The sequence below is a fragment of the Bombyx mandarina genome, chromosome 26 (genome assembly GCF_030267445.1).
Source record: "Bombyx mandarina strain Sakado chromosome 26, ASM3026744v2".
NCBI classification, from domain to species: Eukaryota; Metazoa; Arthropoda; class Insecta; order Lepidoptera; family Bombycidae; genus Bombyx; species Bombyx mandarina.
Window position 1 is genome coordinate 4,701,073 of NC_143232.1, and position 18,880 is coordinate 4,719,952.

General features: G+C 40.8%; 1 non-coding gene across 1 annotated transcript; it reads left to right on the plus strand.

The window, feature by feature from the left end:
• Positions 1-16,660: 16,660 nt before the first annotated feature.
• Positions 16,661-16,733, plus strand: TRNAV-CAC (transfer RNA valine (anticodon CAC)). The gene has a single exon. It is a non-coding gene; the product is annotated as a tRNA-Val (tRNA).
• Positions 16,734-18,880: the final 2,147 nt, after the last annotated feature.

Sequence of the window (18,880 nt, forward strand, 5' to 3'; positions counted from 1 at the left end):
TGTCCCTGATGAACATAGGCTACTTTTTTTAAATTTTTTTTAAATTTTTTTTTTTTTGGTTTCATGTGTGTTTTAATGTTTCCGAAGCGAAGCGAGGGCGGGTCGCTAGTTTTTAATAAAAAAAATTCACATATACATAAATTTAGAAAACTTACAGTCTATATCGTAAATATGAACTTTCTCGCGTTTGTTCAGACCTTTAAAGAAAACATTTAAAATGTCTGTATTAACTTAGTAATGTTGAAATTACACTTTTTGAAGTTATATTGAAGTTATACTTCTTTAGGCGCGTTATGAAAAATGATGAGAGTGAAATTTTACGATGCGCGCGCACCGTGACACAAAATTAACAGAAATGAAGTTGCCCACTAAATCGCTCATTACAATACGACCGACGTATCTTGGCGAGTCTGAATATAGCCGCAGGTGAACTTTCGCGGATGTATACTCGTAAAAAAAAGTGTTATTAGCATTCATTTAATATAAATGACAAAATTATTATTTAATATAATTCATACTAAATATTATTAAATTATTAACGTTAAATATTTATTTTTATTGCTTAGATAGGTGGACGAGCTCACAGCCCACTTGGTCTTAGTAATTACTGAAGCCCATAGACAACTACAACGTAATTGCCGCCACCCACCTTGACATATGAGCTCTAAGGTCTCAGTGTAGTTACAACGGCTGCCCCACCCTTCAGACCGAAACGCATTACTGTTTCGCGGCAGAATTAAGCAGGGCCGTAGTACCTACCCGTGCGGACTCACAAGAGGTCCTACCACCAGTACGCATACACTATTGTTAAATAAGTGTCGCGAAAGTCTATAGTGGCTAACTCTGTGCTTGTAGTAGGTACTTGTAGTAGCATATTGCATTGTAGCATTTTGTCGTCGTCGTGGCCTAAAGGATAAGACGTCCGGTGCATTCGTGTTGAAGCGATGCACCGGTGTTCGAATCCCGCAGGCGGGTACCAATTTTTCTAATGAAATATGTACTCAACAAATGTTCACGATTGACTTCCACGGTGAAGGAATAACATCGTGTAATAAAAATCAAACCCGCAAAATTATAATTTGCGTAATTACTGGTGGTAGGACCTCTTGTGAGTCCGCGCGGATAGGTACCACCGCCCTGCTTATTTCTGCCGTGAAGCAGTAATGCGTTTCGGTTTGAAGGGTGGGGTAGCCGTTGTAACTATACTGAGATTTTAGAACTTGTATCTCAAGGAGGGTGGCGCGTCTACGTTGTAGATGTCTATGGGCTCCAGTAACCACTTAACATCAGGTGGGCTGTGAGCTCGTCCACCCATCTACGCAATAAAAAATAAAAAAATATATATTTTTAGTTAGGTGCCTATTTCTGCGACGTCAATGGACTCCGGTTACCACTTAACGCCAGAAAGGTCGTAAACTTGTCTGTCGAGCTGGAGCAATAAAAAGTAAACTCTACTCTTAATAATTATAATTGTTGTAGTTTCTTTCATAAAGATCTCAACACTCACTATGAACAACATGTTTTAATATGTCATCTATATCAGCAGCATTATATTTCTTGATTAGTTCTTTGACGAAACTGTTCAATTCTGGTAACCAAGTTGGTGGTTTACTTGACAAAAGTGGCGGTGGAGCTAGGATCAGATTTCAATTTAAAATATAATATTAAATCTCCGTAGTTTATTTTATTATTTTTTTATTGCTTAGATGGTTGGACGAGCTCACAGCCCACCTGGTGTTAAGTGGTTACTGGAGCTCATAGACGTCTACAAAGTAAATGCGCCACCCTTCTTGAGATATAAGTACAAGTTCTCAGTATAGTTATAACGCCTACCCTACCCTTCAAACCGAAACGCATTATTGCTTCACGGCAGAAATAGGCGGGGCGGTGGTACCTACTCGCGCGGACTCACAAGAGGTCCTACCACCAGTAATTACGCAAATTATAATTTTGCGGGTTTGATTTTTATTACGCCATGTTATTGCTTCACCGTGGAAGTCTATCGTGAACATTCATTTGTTGAGTACGTATTTGATTAGAAAAATTGGTACCCGCCTGGGATTCGAACACTGGTGCATCGCTAGATACGAATGTACCGGACGTCTTATCCTTTAGGCCACGACGACACGGTACTGAAAAACAAAAAATCAGACTATTCACAAACTGACACAAGTCTGCTGTTTGGCAACATCATATTGACAGTACTGATAATGGCCATCTATGTTCCCTTATTTAAAATAATATGTCTTATCTATGATCTATGTGATTTGTCAAAATTCGCTTACTTACTTGACTTCACTCAGCTTCTTTCCATTTATGGTAAATAAGGCTTACTAGTGGTAGGACCTCTTATGAGTCTGCGCGGATAGGCACCACCGCCCTGCTTATTTCTGCCGTGAAGCAGTAATGCATTTCGGTTTGAAGGGTGGGGCAGCCGTTGTAACTATACTGAGATCTTAGAACTTATATCTCAAGGTGGGTGGTGAAGAAGCTTTGTGTCTATCAAAAACCTGAGATCCTTTTGTCACGAAGACTCATCTAGTCAAATTAAACAGCTAATAATTTAACATATTTTAATATACATAAAACCCCTTTCCTAACAAATGTTGAGGTTAACAAAATCTTGATAGCTCTGAAGCTGTAAGTCAGCTGTTGTCAAATGTTTATATCTGTTAGATTAGGGGGAAAACGGGGCGAGGGAGGATTGATTTGGGAAACAGATGGTAATAGTGGAGAAGACACTGCAACTGCTGAGTTAAGGAAATATTAGCATGTATAATACTGTATATCTGCATCTATAAGGAAATGATCTCAAAAATAATATTTAATTTGAGTAACATACTTACTGGTTCCAGTTGATGAAGAACTCTTATAATGTAATTGAATTTTCGATGAACCTTTAAATGCAAAGAATTTATCAAGTCATCTTAATCTAAGATGGCCGGTTGTTACACTGAAGCCACCATCTAAGCTAGAAAACGTTCAAGTATTAAAGCTTTCGCTTTAGAACACAGCTCGTTAGGAACCTCTGGAACTACGAAGGCATTTTGATTGGCACTGTGTCTGTGCGTGCAACAAAAAACAGATCAGAGGACCATCTAAAGCTTTAAATAAATCCTTGACTTTCGAGGCAACTTCATGTATATTACCTGCCACCACTGCGGCTATTCACAGTTTGTTTTCAGACATCACTTTCACCAATATCCGACCCTGGAATGATACCTACTGGTGGTAGGACCTCTTGTGAGTCCGCACGGGTAGGTACCTCCACCCCGCCTATTTTTGCTGTGAAGCAGTAAGTAATGCGTTTCAGTTTGAAGGGCGGGGCAGCCGTTGTAACGATACTGAGATCTTCGAACCCATATCTCAAGGTGGATGGCAACATTTACGTTGTACACGTCTATGGGCTCCGATAACCACTTAACACCAGGTGGGCTGTGAGCTCGCCCACCCATCTAAGCAATAAATAAAAAAAAGGTAGACAAACATAGGGTCCATCTGACGTGGGTGGTTATCGTCAATCATGGATGTCAGCAATGCCAGAGGCACAGCCAAGTCGCTGCGTACCGTTGCTGAGTGGTATCTGCAAGCCTCTTTTGAAAAAGACATGTCATGACAAGGAAGCAATGTGGAGGATAGTTCATTCCAGAGCCGAATTGTCCGTGGAAAAAATATCTACGGAAACGTGTGTACTGTCGATGAACGCAGCGGTTCCAAATAGAATGGACGAACTCTGCTTCGCTTACGTCGAAGACGGGTAGAACTTTCTAGGTTGTGGTTTCCATGACATCCAAGAATTTAATGAAACAAAATCTGAAAGCCTATCCACTGCTCCTGACAACTGCCTAACAAAAGATGCTCGTTTGTCCACCTTTACCAGATTTCAAGATGCCGTCTTCAGTTCAAATTCAAAAAAGTTTTGGAACGAAGTTCCTTATGGGACGATGCGGAGGGGTACCCTAACCGGAAAAAAAAAACGTCCGTAACGTAAGATTTTTATTTAATTCAAATATGTACAACTTTATTAACGACTGGGGTTTCATTATACAAATGCGACAAGTGACTTGGAGCTTGCTCTTTACCGTATAAATATACGTGTCTATAATACAGAAAGTAGTAATATAAGGTTGTATCAGTACAAATAAAAGGGATGGCATAAAGCATAAGAGGAAGCTCTGTTCTGACCGATAGCTGGTCAAACGCACACATTTTAATGGCAATTTGAAACTATACTACATAATATTAGCCGACTTAGGCAAGGATGCCCGTAATAACATGATCTTGATAGATTGATAGAATGTTCATACATTCTCGGCATTGTAAATCGGAAAAAATAACAATAGTTACTCACCATCATCGGAGACTGGAATATTTTGATTGATTTAAAAATAGTTTTCTATGTCAGAGTCATAGATCCGATATATGTATTTCAAATCGAAACCGTTTTATATTGATCCATATGTATGTGATTTTTAGTTTTTGAAAATCAATTATTTAAATAGATTTATTCGAAAATGGTCGCATCTAAAATACCAATAAACCAATTAGATTTATTTTTATTTAATTTAAAAATATTTATGTAATAACAAACCTTTTACATACAAATATTTGTCGCGCATGTCGGAATTGTTTTCCGTATCTGAAAAAACATTTTTATAAGTACTTCAACTAACCTAAAATCACGAAACAGAATAATAGTATTTGATATAATTTTTAGTAATTGATATAATTAGTATCATTCTATTTCATGAACCGTTTTAATTATCTTCCATTAATTTATAACACAACTATTTTTATTGCATGAACTAAAATAACCTTAGTGAATGAGCTTATCGCTCACCTTGTGTTAAATGGCTCCTGCAACCGTATGATGACGTGAATACCTTGAGACATGAGGTCTCTTTCAAATTGGCAAAACAAAACAAAAGGAAAATGAATCTGATTTTCAAGTATCAGCGGTTATGGTCGATTTTCGATTATCAAACAAACCTAGTTCTTTCATTCTAGAAATTATTTGATATGTCGATTTTGATAAGCAAGTTTTTTTTTTTTAGTGCTAGATGGTTAGACGAGCCCACAGCCCACCTGGTGTTAAGTGGTTACTGGAGCCCATAGACATCTACGACGTAAATGCGCCATCCACCTTGAGATATAAGTTCTAAGGTCTCAAGTAGCTATAGTTACAACGGCTACCCCACCCTTCAAACCGAAACGCTTTACTGCTTCACGGCAGAAATAGGCAGGGTGGTGGTACCCACCCGCGCGGACTCACAAGAGGTCCTACCACCAGTAAAGTTCTTTGATTACCTTTTACCAGTTGCTTTATATGATCTTTGGCGTTTTCATAGCCGTGCAATGTAATTAATTTCTTTATCTTATCCTTGAGTTCGGTGACCCAGGCTGGATCTGGTATCTGTATTGGATCTAATTCTGAAAAAAATTTAGTTTAATGTTATCGATTCTATAGTGATCCGTAGTACTACTATTCAATAGAAGTATAGTGTCCCAATTATACAACATAAGTCATCAGTTTTAAAATGAAGTCAGACGTGGTAATTTTTTAATTAATATCTATTAGATTATTAGACTAGATTATTTGTTTAATTTTCATAATTACTTTTGGAATCTCATTTTTTTAGTGGATATCTTTACGAATTGCCTACTTTGGTGTGCAATTATTACTTAAAAAAAAATTTATTGGTCTTGCAGGCAGGAGAGCATACGGCCCACCTCATGGTAAGTAGTTACCGTCGCCCATGGACGTCAGCAATGCCAGGGGCAGAGCCAAGCCACTGTCTACCGTTTAATACTCTTCACAAGTAGTAGTCTCCAGCATAGATAATACACAGAAATTAGTTATAGTTATGCAACTCAAGCACTCAACAAAAATGTTTACGGGCGTCGGCCACTAGATGGCTTCGTTTCGATTAGTTTCTCATTGCTTTTGTAGATAGCAGTAACATATTACCTATCCTATATTTTATTTTCAATAAAGGATTTTGTAAATTTTCTACAACAAATAAAGATTTGTATGATTTATTATAATTTTTTTTTTAAATTTCTGTGTTTAGTTATACAATAATTAATTGCCTTAACTTTAACAGCGTATAATTTTAGGGGTATCTGCTACAACATGTCGCTAGTTTCCATACAAAAAAATATTTGTCTTAAAATATCGCAGTTCAGGGCCCTGGTCTATAGAAGTATCCTCTGTCTGATTAAATATTTTTTTAATGCCACATTGACACCTAATACTTGATGGACCATGAGCTCGTTCACCCATCAGTCCAATAAATGTTAGAGCTTAGAAATCACGACTCCTACTATTATTATTATCACCTGTGACAGACTGAAATTACTATAAATTGTCACCACAAACCACTCAGGTATTTACAACGCAATACATTCCGATTCAGTACAGCTATAACTAGCCCTGCCTATTTCTGCCGTGAAGCAGTAATGCGTTTCGGTTTGAATGGTATAGGGCTGCCGTTGTAACTATACTGAGATCTTAGAACTTATATCTCAAGGTGGCTGGCCCATTTACGTGCTATGATTTTTTTGCACTAGCATTAGGAATGACGGATCAATAAATTTCGAGAGAAAACTACTTGAATGGATATACGAGCTTAAGTAATACCGTAAGTAAATAGTCTTATTTATATTTTAGCTTTTAATATATAGAAGGATGAACTCACCGCCCACGGATATCAATCGTTTACGTGATAAAAAAAACTTGGCTATTTTTGCCGTGAAGCAGTAATGCGTTTCGGTTTGAATGGTATAGGGCAGCCGTTGTAACTATACTGAGATCTTAGAACTTATATCTCAAGGTGGATGGCCCATTTACGTTGTAGATGTCTATGGGCTCCAGTAACCACTTAACACCGGGTAGGCTGTGAGAGAGAGAGAATATACTTTATTGCACACCAAAACACAATTAACATCAGAAAACAGTCAACAAGCAGATACGTTCGTACAATAGGCGGCATTAACGCTAAAGGCGATCTCTTCCAGGCATCCGTTTAATTACCCGAAATTCTGGACAGATAAAGATATAGCAGGTATGTTGCGGTGTAGTTTAATAATACATTATTAAAGAAAATACATTGAGCTCGTCCACCCATCTAAGCAATAAAGTTAAATATTAAAACTTCAATTAAAACTCGATTTGTTCTATTAGCAATAGCGTTGTGATTTGTAAATCTATTCATATAAATAAAATTGGAGTGTCTGTTTGTAATATTGAAATAACCGCTTTTTATTACATGCATATGAATATATATACGGTACATACACCAAAATAACATTTTTTTACAATTTTTGTTTGTCTGTCTGTCCGTCTGTCTGTCTGTCTGTTTGTTCCGGCTAATCTCTGGAGCGGCTGGACCGATTTTGACGAGACTTTCACTGATAGGTAGCTGATGATATAAGGAATAACTTAGGCTACTTTTTTTAGACTAGTTTCGCCCCGCGGCGTCTCCCGCCATACGACAATAACCGCGGGACTCAGCTATCAATAATAAAATTTAATGTTTCCGAAGCGAAGCGCGGGCGGGTCGCTAGTCGCCAATAAAACTAACCAGACTTTAACGGGTAACCACAAAATCTTCTAAGCGTTTAACTTAACTGGCTATCACACGGTCGTTTAGCTCGCCACTAACTGCAATTAAGTTACTTCACAGTTGAACGAATATCGAACCAATTTACTATGCAAGGCTCTTAGAAGAATTTAGGTCAATCGATTTTAGACTAATCTAGAATGTTTTGTCATATATGAAGCGGTAGATTAGGATTTTCGTTCTAAGTCTTAGGGGTCGGAAAAGCAGCTAGACCCAAAATACTAAAACGTATCTAACAAAGTCAATAAACAATTCGGGTTTACAAGGGGTCGCTCTACAACTGATGCGGGTGCTTATCTAATCAAAAATATCTTTCAATCTTGGGAGGAATCGCATGATTGTCTTGGAATTTTCTGCGACTTATCCAAAGCATTTGACTGTGTTGAACATGAAACATTGGTGAGGAAACTACATCACTATGGTATTAGGGATGGTGCATTGGAACTTATTACTTCCTATTTATCAGGAAGGATACAAACAGTAGATGTGAAAGGAAATAGATCTTCAGGCACCACGTTGAAAATGGGTTTACCTCAGGGTTCCATTTTGGGTCCTTTTATGTTTCTAATATATATAAACGATTTGCCTAGTTTTATTGAGTCCCGACACGAGGTCGTATTATTCGAGATGATACATCTTTATTATTTAAAATTAAACGACAATTACAAGTCTATGACGAAGTGAATGATGCGATTTCGTGTGTGGTTCATTGGTTCCGTATCAATAACCTATTATTGAATAGTAAGAAAACGAAATGTATTAAATTTACTTTAAAATGTATTAAACCATCTTTAAATGTGAGACAAGTAGATAGTAATGTAATTGTTTCTGGGAATCATTGGAGCTTGTTGAGTCAACCGTATTTCTTGGTATAACAGTGGACTCCAAGCTGCAGTGGGGACCTCATATTCATAAATTGGCGAGTAAGGTTAGCTCTGCAGCATACGCAGTAAAAAAAATTAGAATGTTAACAAATGCGGACACGGCTCGTTTAGTTTACTTTAGTTACTTCCACAGTGTCATGTCCTATGGCATTTTGCTATGGGGCAATGCGGCCGATGTAGAAATGATATTTATTCTGCAGAAAAGAGCTATACGTGCTATTTATAACATGCACTCAAGGGAATCCCTGAGGGAAAAATTTAAAGAAATTAAAGTTCTCACTATGCCATCCCAGTACATCTTTGAAAATTTGATGTATGTTCGTAAACATATTGAGGAGTTTCCTAAAATGTCGGACATACATAATAGAAATACTAGGAACAAACACAAGCTTGTTGTGCCGATGAGTAGGTTACATAAGATACGAAATTCATTCGGGTGTTTGTCTGTGCGCCTGTACAACAAAATCACACAAGATGTTCAGAACCTACATACACATAGGTTTAAGAAAACTATTAAAGAACATCTGTGCAATAAAGCTTACTATAAAGTCAATGATTATCTAGAAGATTGCACAAAGTGGCAATGAGTTGCTCGCTCCGGGCATTTCAATATTGTAATAATTTTTATGTTATAATTACTTATTGTAAAAATGAATATTTAAAAAATACTAATATTTAAAATAAAATAAAAAAATCTAATATTTAAAAAAAAAAAGACATGCCCGCTGAGTTTCTTGCCAATTCTTCTCAGGACGGAGGCTAATTCTTGTGAATTGGCGGTAGTTCTTTTGACGTTCAACAAGTATGTACTTTCATTTATGTTGAAGAAAACTTTTTTTTATTTGATTTGATTTGATTTGAATAACATCCGGGACTCTTCTCAGACTAACTACTATATGCTTACTAATTGTCTACTTTGAACTTATATAAATCAAAATGCAAGGTAGTTTGATAACCTAAAAGACATACCTACATAATATTATTATCCGCAACACGCTTCGTCAGATTACAGAAATAGAGTTATCAGCAACATGCTTCGTCAAAAAGTACAATACTTGCTTTCAGCTGCAAGCGTCGTCTAAAAGACCTTTGAAAGGAACCTCTCTCCAGGATGTTTCATGAGCACTATAACTTTTTTTTATTGCTTAGGTAGTTGGACGAGCTCACAGCATACATGGTGTTAAGTGGTTACTGGAGCCCATAGACATCTACAACATAAATGCCGCCACCTACCTTTAGGTATGAGTTCTAAGGTCTCAGTATAGTTACAACGGCTGCCCCACCCTTCAAACCGAAACGTATTACTGCTTCACAGCAGAAATAAGCAGGGTGGTGGTACCTACCCGTGCGATAGTATAGCCGACTTATAGCCACACTAGCGACCCGCCCTCGCTTCGCTTCGGAAACATTAAAACACACATGAAACCAAAAAAAAAAAAATAAAAAAAAAAATTAAAAAAAGTAGCCTATGTTCATCAGGGACAATGTCGGCTTCTAATGGAAAAAGAATTTTTCAAATCAGTCCAGTAGTTTCGGAGCCTATTCGAAACAAACAAACAAACAAATCTTTCCTCTTTATAATATTATTATATTATATTATATTATACATAGTCAGGTCATAAGTATTGTCACACAGTAAAAACTTTTCTTTTAGAATGCTGGCCACAAAAAAGTTTATTGAATTCGAATTTCGAATTGTTCATGAAAATAAAAATGTATACTTTTAGAATTTTTACTCATTTTTAAATATGGAGTGGAAGTTTAAAGAAGACCGTGTTGCAGTTATTGCGTTGCATCGTTGCGGTTACGCGCCAATTCAAATTTTTAACATACTGAAAATTTTGAATATAACCAAATAGATTCATTTATCGTACCATCAAACGATACAATGAAGACTCTAGTGTAGATGACAGGTCAAGAAGTGGTCGCCCTCGGTCTGTTAGGACTCCAGCAGTGATAAAAGCTGTGAAGGTGCGAATTCAAAGAAATCCCAAACGTAAACAGAAACTGTTGGCCCTTCAGATGGGGTTAAGCAGAACCACGGTGAAAAGGGTGTTAAATGAAGACTTAGGGCTTCGGGCATATCGAAGAAAAACAGGACATCGTTTGAATGCTCGTCTAATGGACCTGAGACTGAAGAGATGCCGCGCTTTGTTGAGCGGTACGCGGGAAAAAAATATCGGGAAATTCTTTTTTCGGATGAAACAATTTTTACCGTAGAAGAGAGCTACAACAAACAAAATGATAAGGTGTACGCACACAGTAGTGAAGAAGCGAGCAACCGTATTCCGCGTGTCCAACGAGGTCATTTTCCATCCTCGCTCATGGTATGGTTGGGAGTTTCTTATTGGGGCTTAACAGAGGTACATTTTTGTGAGAAAGGTGTAAAAACGAATGCAGTTGTGTATCAAAATACAGTCCTAACGAACCTTGTAGAACCTGTTTCTCATACCATGTTCAATAACAGGCACTGGGTATTCCAATAAGATTCGGTGCCAGCTCATAGAGCGAAGAGCACACAAGACTGGCTGGCGGCGCGTGAAATCGACTTCATCCGGCACGAAGACTGGCCCTCCTCCAGTCCAGATTTGAATCCGTTAGATTACAAGATATGGCAACACTTGGAGGAAAAGGCGTGCTCAAAGCCTCATCCCAATTTGGAGTCACTCAAGACATCTTTGATTACGGCAGCCGCCGATATTGACATGGACCTCGTTCGTGCTGCGATAGACGTCTGGCCGCGCAGATTGAAGGCCTGTATTCAAAACACGGAGGTCATTTTGAATAAACTTTAGTGTCATAAGAATCTATGTTTTGTTAAGTTCATTTTGGTATATGAATGGTTACATAATGAATAAACTTGTTTCGATTATTTTACATTAAACATGTGACAGAATTTATGACCTGACTAGGTATATATAGCCACATAACTTCAGCTTGATTTTGTCGTGGCTTAAAGGATAAGATGTCCAGTGCATTCGTATCGAACGATGCAACTGTCTAAGTTTTCGAATCCCGCTAACGAGTATCAATTTTTCTGACGAAATACGTACTTATGTTCACGAATGACTTCCACGAGAAACAAATAAAGTCGCGTAATAAAAATCAGACGCGAAAAAAAAAAAAATGCGTAATTACTGGCGGTAGGGCGTGTTGTGAACTCGCGCGGTTAGGTACCACCGCCTTGCTTATTTCTGCCGTGAAGCAGTAATGCATTTCAGTTTGAAGTCATTCTATTTTAAAAAACTGAAAGTTAGAACTCATGTCTCAAGGTATATTATAAGTATAGGTATAGGTATTCGAGTATTCGGTAACCACTTAAAATCAGGCGGGCTGTCAACTCGGCCACTCAATTAAGCAATAAAAAAGCTCTCATAGTATATAAGCATCAGAGCTTTTTTTTTATTGCTATATAAGTGGACGAGCTTCACAGCCCACCTGGTGTTAAGTGGTTACTGGAGCCCATAGACATTTACGACGTAAATGCGCCACCCACCTTGAGATATAAGTTCTAAGGTCTCAAGTATAGTTACAACGGCTGCCCCACCCTTCAAACCGAAACGCATTACTGCTTCACGGCAGAAATAGGCAGGGTGGTGGTACCCACCCGCGCGGACTCACAAGAGGTCCTACCACCAGTAATTACGCAAATTATAATTTTGCGGGTTTCATTTTTATTACACGATGTTATTCCTTCACCGTGGAAGTCAATCGTGAACATTTGTTGAGTACGTATTTCATTAGAAAAATTGGTACCCGCCTGAGATTTGAACACCGGCGCATCGCTCAACACGAATGCACCGGACGTCCTATCCGTTAGGCCACGACGAGCTTTTAAAAGACTGGCGCTTAAACGACGAAATAATATCATAAGAACGCACACTTGGATTGTAGCATGCTCTTACTAGCACAGAGGCATTTAACTAATGTATGATGTCCGAGCTTCCGGCCCAGACATCAAAGCCTCGGCACCCTCTGTGTCGCAGGCTAAGCCAGCGTTCGTTCCGGCGCCGGTGCCCAGTGTCTCGGCCTGGGCGAAACCGCTGCCGTACACGAACACGGCTACAACTCCCTCCTCCGCGATTCGTCCCGCCCCCGCGACTCGTCCCTCTCCCGCGACTTGCCCTCCGACCGCGTCCGACAATCTCGCTTTAGCGATCGACTTCTTTCAGTCGATCAACTTTGAGCGCGTTAACGCTTTGGGCGACTCCATTCGCGCTGCCTCCACTGCACAACACTTTATCGCCGTTGTGCAAGAATACGCCGACGTATACGCGTCATTAAATACGTACGTCCTCCCCTCACTCCGCCGGTAATCAATGGCGTATATTAGTAGAATAAAGCCCCTATCCGTAACGATAGGATTTTTTAACGCTTACGGTCTCGCAAATCAACGTGATCAGGTTTCTGACTTTTTGCGTGACCATCAAATTGATATATTTTTAGTGCAGGAGACCCTACTTAAGCCCGCGCGCCGTGACCCTAAAATCGCGAACTATAACATGGTCAGGAACGACAGGCTCTCTGCTCGTGGTGGTGGTACCGTCATTTACTATAGAAGAGCCCTGCATTGCGTCCCGCTCGATCCTCCCGCGCTTGCTAATATCGAAGCATCAGTGTGCCGAATCTCACTGACGGGACACGCGCCGATCGTTATCGCGTCCGTTTATCTTCCACCGGATAAGACCGTTCTAAGCAGTGATATCGAGGCGCTGCTCGGCATGGGGAGCTCTGTCATTCTGGCGGGCGACCTAAATTGTAAACACATCAGATGGAACTCACACACCACAACCCCGAATGGCAGGCGGCTTGACGCGTTAGTCGATGATCTCGCCTTCGATATCGTCGCTCCGTTAACCCCGACTCACTACCCGCTAAATATCGCGCATCGCCCGGATATACTCGACATAGCGTTATTAAAAAACGTAACTCTGCGCTTACACTCGATCGAAGTAGTTTCAGAGTTAGATTCAGACCACCGTCCCGTCGTTATGAAGCTCGGTCGCGCTCCCGATTCCGTTCCCGTCACGAGGACTGTGGTGGATTGGCACACGCTGGGCATCAGCCTGGCTGAATCTGATCCACCATCGCTACCGTTTAGCCCGGACTCTACCCCGTCTCCTCAGGATACCGCTGAAGCCATAGACATCTTAACGTCACACATCACCTCGACATTAGATAGGTCATCGAAACAAGTTGTAGCGGAGGACTTCCTTCACCGCTTCAAATTGTCCGACGATATTAGGGAACTCCTAAGAGCTAAGAACGCCTCGATACGCGCCTACGACAGGTATCTTACCGCGGAAAATCGAATTCGAATGCGTGCCCTACAACGCGACGTAAAGTCTCGCATCGCCGAAGTCCGAGATGTCAGATGGTCTGATTTCTTAGAAAGACTCGCGCCCTCTCAAAGGTCTTACTACCGCTTAGCTCGTACTCTCAAATCGGATACGGTAGTAACTATGCCCCCCCTCGTAGGCCCCTCAGGCCGACTCGCGGCGTTCGATGATGATGAAAAAGCAGAGCTGCTGGCCGATACATTGCAAACCCAGCGCACGCCCAGCACTCAATCCGTGGACCCTGTTCATGTAGAATTTGTAGACAGTGAGGTAGAACGCAGAGTCTCCTTGCCACCCTCGGACGCGTTACCACCCGTCACCCCGATGGAAGTTAAAGACTTGATCAAAGACCTACGTCCTCGCAAGGCTCCCGGTTCCGACGGTATATCCAACCGCGTTATTAAACTTCTACCCGTCCAACTCATCGTGATGTTGGCATCTATTTTCAATGCCGCTATGGCGAACTGTATCTTTCCCGCGGTGTGGAAAGAAGCGGACGTTATCGGCATACATAAACCCGGTAAACCAAAAAATCATCCGACGAGCTACCGCCCGATTAGCCTCCTCATGTCTCTAGGCAAACTGTATGAGCGTCTGCTCTACAAACGCCTCAGAGACTTCGTCTCATCCAAGGGCATTCTCATCGATGAACAATTCGGATTCCGTACAAATCCCTCATGCGTTCAACAGGTGCACCGCCTCACGGAGCACATTCTTGTGGGGCTTAATCGACCAAAACCGTTATACACGGGAGCTCTCTTCTTCGACGTCGCAAAAGCGTTCGACAAAGTCTGGCACAACGGTTTGATTTTCAAACTATTCAACATGGGCGTGCCGGATAGTCTCGTGCTCATCATACGGGACTTCTTGTCGAACCGCTCTTTTCGATATCGAGTCGAGGGAACCCGCTCCTCCCCACGACCTCTCACAGCTGGAGTCCCGCAAGGCTCTGTCCTCTCACCCCTCCTATTTAGCTTATTCGTTAACGATATTCCCCGGTCGCCGCCGACCCATTTAGCTTTATTCGCCGACGACACGACTGTTTACTTTTCCAGTAGAAACAAGTCCCTAATCGCGAAGAAGCTTCAGAGCGCAGCCCTAGCCCTAGGACAGTGGTTCCGAAAATGGCGCATAGACATCAACCCAGCGAAAAGTACTGCGGTGCTATTTCAAAGGGGAAGCTCCACACGGATTTCCTCCCGTATTAGGAGGAGGAATCTCACACCCCCGATTACTCTCTTTAGTCAATCCATACCCTGGGCCAGGAAGGTCAAGTACCTGGGCGTTACCCTGGATGCATCGATGACATTCCGCCCGCATATAAAATCAGTCCGTGACCGTGCCGCGTTTATTCTCGGTAGACTCTACACCATTATCTGTAAGCGGAGTAAAATGTCCCTTCGGAACAAGGTGACACTTTACAAAACTTGCATAAGGCCCGTCATGACTTACGCGAGTGTGGTGTTCGCTCACGCGGCCCGCACACACATAGACACCCTTCAATCTCTACAATCCCGCTTTTGCAGGTTAGCCGTCGGAGCTCCGTGGTTCGTGAGGAACGTTGACCTACACGACGACCTGGGCCTCGAATCTATCCAGAAATACATGAAGTCAGCGTCGGAACGGTACTTCGATAAGGCTATGCGTCATGATAATCGCTTTATCATAGCCGCCGCTGACTACTCCCCGAATCCTGATCATGCAGGAGCCAGTCACCGTCGACGCCCTAGACACGTCCTTACGGATCCCTCAGATCCAATAACCTTTGCACTAGACGCCTTCAGCTCTAGGAGCAGGCTTAGGGACCTCGGTAACCGTACTCGTCGAACTCGACAAAGAGTTCGCCGTGCAACCTAACCCATGAATCAGCTCGCTGAGTTTCTCGCCGGATCTTCTCAGCGGGTCGCGATTCCGATCCGGTAGTAGATTCATTCGCGAAGCAGCTACTCTTGAGTTGTTAGGTCTCCTTCGGAGGCGCTCGGGTAGCTGTTAGCAAATCCCACCCCTCCTGGCTGAGCCTTTGCTCGCCCACCTGTCCTGGTGAAACTGGAAAGGCCTCCGGGCCACCAGTAATCCTTCAATCATAAAAAAAAAAAAAAAAAAATTATTATATCATACTGTATTTGATTACCTATAATAAATGGTCATACATATTCAGTAAAAAATGTTATTATAATTTGTTTTTTTTACTTTCCAAAAGAGCCTCAAATTCTTGTGTGCCCAAGGGTCCCAGCCTAGTTTAAGACGTCCCTGCACATGGAGTATGTGTCTCCTAGGCGCGAATTGACTAGACTCTCCTAGACTTGACGGTCTGCTTAAGTTTGGAGCAGACCACGGTTCTAAGGAGGTTTTAGGGACCTACCCAGGAAACGGCTTCCTTTGCACTCTCTCACCTGACATTCGATCTCCGCCCGGAGTCAGAATTTTCACAACTATGTCTCAAGAAGAGTGGTGGTATTTACGGTGTTGATATCTAAGGGCTTCGATAACCACTCACTGCCGGGTGAGCCGTCAGCTCGTCCACACATCTGATCTGATTATTTTGTTAAATTAAATAATATTCTGGGAATATCGATCGAAATTCGATCCCTGATTCGAACCTTGGTAGGTTTCTTATTATACCAGGGTCTTCGAAGTTTCTTTCAATGTCCGAACGAACGAAGCATTTTATTTCGTGGCTTCAGCTATGTTTAAGTCAGCTTCAGTTTGACGATAATTTTTATTTCAATCGAAAGTGATGCTTTTATTTTGTATCGTATAAAAATGATAGCAGATGAAGTTGTATTGGAACACTAAATTCACAAGTCAACTATAAGTTTCCGTAGTGTAGTGGTTATCACGTGTGCTTCACACGCACAAGGTCCCCGGTTCGATCCCGGGCGGAAACAATCCTTTTTTTACTAACATTTACACGTTTCCCTGTTATCCTTTTCTATCCCAGAGGTGTGTACAATAGTACATTGTGCACCAAGAGAGAAAAGTAGAACATTTCCTCCCGGGTGTAAAGTTGCCACTCACGCGGGATAAGATATCCTACTTTATTCCTGCGGTGCATATACTATTTTTTCTCCTACCAGGCCGAAAGTTCGTGGAGTACCGTGCCGGGGTCCGGGGGCGAAGCCCCGGTGGGGTTTAGGGGTGAAGGGGGGACGTAGTCCCCCCATATACTTGTAAAAAACAATTTAACTGTTTTTTTATTTTTAAATAGACTACTACTATACTAATTAAATAAGAACTGTCTGATAAACTCATCTTTGTTTAATACTTCACTATTAACTTTTATTGCCTTTTGTTTATTTCAGTTTTACACTAAACACAATATTGCAAATTACCCGAGCACAACAATGGCGGAGAATTTTAGGTGCGTGAGAGCAGACGTAGACACTAAAGCGCATGCGCACTTGTCAGTACCCAGGGAGGAAAAGTTACACTTTCTTCCCTGTACAGCGGGAGGAAAACCGAACTTTCGGCGTAGGTAGGAGAAAAAACATCATGATTTACCTTGTGTTATTAACCTCGAGGTGTTATGCTAGCTTCACCGAGACGAGCCCACGGAACTAAGCTTGAGAAAATTTAGTAACAATAGCCTGGCAAGGTTGGTGCTTCGCTGATCCACTGAGTTTCTCGCCGGATCTTCTCAGCGGGTCGCGTTTCCGATCTGGTGGTAGATTCTGCGAAACACTGATCTTGCTAGGACCAGTGTTAGCAACGCCTCCTGGTTTGAGCCCAGAGAGCTCAACTATACGTACAACTATACATCTACAACGTAAATGCGCCACCCACCTTGAGATATAAGTTCTAAGGTCTCGAGTATAGTTACAACGGCTGCCCCACCCTTCAAACCGAAACGCATTACTGCTTCACGATAGAAATAGGCAGGGCGGTGATACCTACCCGCGCGGACCCACAAGAGGTCCTATCACCAGATCACAAATATTCAACTTTATTTTCGTTTCCAAAAGACAATATTTAATTTTTCAATGACTACATAATATTATCATTATTTATCCGTCACTATTTTAAGCACAAGTTATTGAAGTCATTAAGCTTTATATTATATTTTAGACGTTTATTCGTAACTTTAAGCAATATGTCTATAGGCCGTTTTTAATTATTCGCATCGCCTTTGTGTGTAAGTTTGTTGTAAGATGTTCGACATTTCCAAAAAATATATATTTGAGTCAATATTTTTATCGCGCACGCGCACACACACACGCACACGCACGCACACACACACACACACACACACACACAACACACACTATTATCTAGCTGGTTCTCATCCCGATTTGCAATTGAAAGATACAGTATACCCGTTATGGCGCTTGAAACACAACGGAATATCGAGAACTCATCAAATCGAGGGTTGAAATTTAAAATATTTAGTTCGCTTCATTTCGCTTAATACGCGGCCTTTGTCTTTGTAATTAAAGGTGCGTTGTTTTGATACTAGCGACCCGCCCTCGCTTCGCTTCGGAAACTGTAATTTATTATTGATTTCTCCACTATTTAATGGATATCATTATACATATAAACCTTCCTCTTCAATCACTCTATCTATTAAAAAGAACCGCATCAAAATCCGTTGCGTAGTTTTAAAGATTTAAGCATACATAGAGACAGACAGATATAGGGACAGAGAAAGCGACTTTGTTTTATACTATGTAGTGATTACCATCAACAGTTTGATGTTTTTAATTAAACTTCAATTAGGTTTACTCTATTCAAATAGTTGAAGAAGATTATTTGTCATGATATTTTTTCCAGATTTTAAACTTTAAATGGCTCTCCTGTAAAGTTGCAAAAATGTTTCTTAAACCAAATAGCCATTTAGCCGAACCCGCTAAATGCTGATGTATAATGTCGTTATCCACGAATATTTAACAAACAGTTAGCTATTTAGTTCTACAGAATCTTTCGGTCTAAAATTAAAAACAAATACACAGCTAATTTCAAGGAAAAACAAATGTAAATAAAACAATTTCAATATTTTTATTTAAAAACGCTTCACAAACAATTATTTTAAATAAATATT